Source organism: Arachis duranensis, chromosome 7 (assembly GCF_000817695.3).
Source record: "Arachis duranensis cultivar V14167 chromosome 7, aradu.V14167.gnm2.J7QH, whole genome shotgun sequence".
Taxonomy (NCBI): Eukaryota; Viridiplantae; Streptophyta; class Magnoliopsida; order Fabales; family Fabaceae; genus Arachis; species Arachis duranensis.
In genome coordinates this window covers 26,451,240-26,453,137 of record NC_029778.3, presented here as the reverse complement: position 1 = coordinate 26,453,137, position 1,898 = coordinate 26,451,240, and positions in this window count along the sequence as shown.

Genomic DNA, 1,898 nt, shown 5'->3' with positions numbered 1-1,898 from the left:
TGAGGGGAAAACACTTTATTAATCAACCTTTGGTATGTGGCTCCTGCATTCTTCAATCCGAATGGCATGACCACATAGCAGAAATTAGCTCTGGGTGTGATGAATGATGTTTTCTCCTGGTCTGGCTCGTACATCGAGATTTGATTATATCCCGAGTAGGCGTCCATGAATGATAAGTATTGGTACCCCGAGCTGGAATCCACTAGGGTATCAATACTTGGTAGGGGATAAGGGTCCTTGGGACATGCCTTATTTAAGTCAGTATAGTCGACACACATTCTCCATTTGCCATTCTGTTTTTTGACTAGCACTACATTGGCTAGCCATGTTGGGTACTTGACTTCTCTGATGAAGCCGGCTTCCAGGAGCGCCTGTACTTGCTCTTCTACTATTAGGGCTCATTCTGGACCGAGATTGCGTCTTCTTTGTTGTACAGGTCGGGATCCTGGATAAACCGAGAGCTTGTGGGACATGAGCTCCGGGTCTATCCCAGGCATGTCAGAGGCCTTCCAGGCAAAGAGGTCGGAATTATCTCTTAGGAGCTTGGTCAATTCTTGTTTTAGGGTTTCCCCTAGGTTGTCTCCTATATGAGTATTTTTTCCTTCCTCTTTGCCGACCTGTATCTCCTCGGTTTTTCCTCCCGGTTGTGGTCGCAGCTCTTCTCTGGCCCTTGCGCCACCGAGCTCTATTGTGTGAACTTCTCTGCCCCTTCCTCTTAGATTTAGGCTTTCATTGTAGCATTTCCTCGCCAATTTTTGGTCTCCCCTTACCGTTGCTATTCCCGCTGAGGTCGGGAATTTCATGCAGTGGTGGGGAGTGGATACCATTGCTCCGAGCCGATTAAGGGTAGCTCTGCCGATTAAAGCATTATATGCTGACCCCACATCAATGACTATGAAGTCTATACTCAGAGTCTTTGATTTTTCTCCTTTTCCAAAAGTGGTGTGAAGGGGCAAAAATCCTAGTGGTTTTATTGGCGTGTCCCCTAATCCATATAGGGTGTCGGGGTAGGCTCTTAATTCTTTCTCATCTAACCCTAGCTTGTCGAAAGTGGGCTTAAAAAGAATGTCCGCCGAGCTTCCTTGGTCTACTAGGGTTCTGTGGAGATGGGCATTTACTAGGATCATAGTTATTACAACTGGATCATCGTGTCCAGGGATTATTCCTTGCCCATCTTCTTTTGTGAATGAAATGGTAGGGAGGTCGGGTGACTCTTCCCCGACCTGGTAGACTCTTTTGAGATGTCTTTTGCGAGAGGATTTGGTAAGTCTCCCTCCCGTGAACCCTCCTGAGATCATATGGATATGTCTCTCTGGTGTCTGCAGTGGTGGATCTCTTCTATCTATATCGTCTCGCTTTCTTTTTCCATGACCGCCCGACCTTTCTATGAGATATCTATCAGGCCGACCTTCTCTAGCCAGCTTTTCTATCACATTTTTAAGATCATAACAGTCGTTTGTGGAGTGACCATATATTTTATGGTACTCGCAATAATCGCTGCGGCTCCCCCCTTTTTTATTTTTAATGGGTCTAGGGGGTGGCAATCTCTCAGTGTTACAAATCTCTCTGTATACATCCACTATAGAAACTTTCAGAGGAGTATACGAGTGATATTTTCTTGGTTTCCCTTTCCCTCTCTTTTGTTGAGGGAGGGGGCCCAGGTCGCCAACTCAGGTCTCTCAACTTGGCGTTTTCCTCCATATTGATGTACTTTTTAGCTCTTTCCTGTACATCACTTAGAGAAACGAGGTGTCTTTTAGATATGGACTGTGAGAAGGGACCTTCTCTGAGTCCATTGACTAACCCCATTATGACTACCTCTGTGGGCAGGTCTTGAATCTCCAAACATGCTTTGTTGAACCTTTCCATATAGGCTCGTAAAGATTCTCCGACCTCCT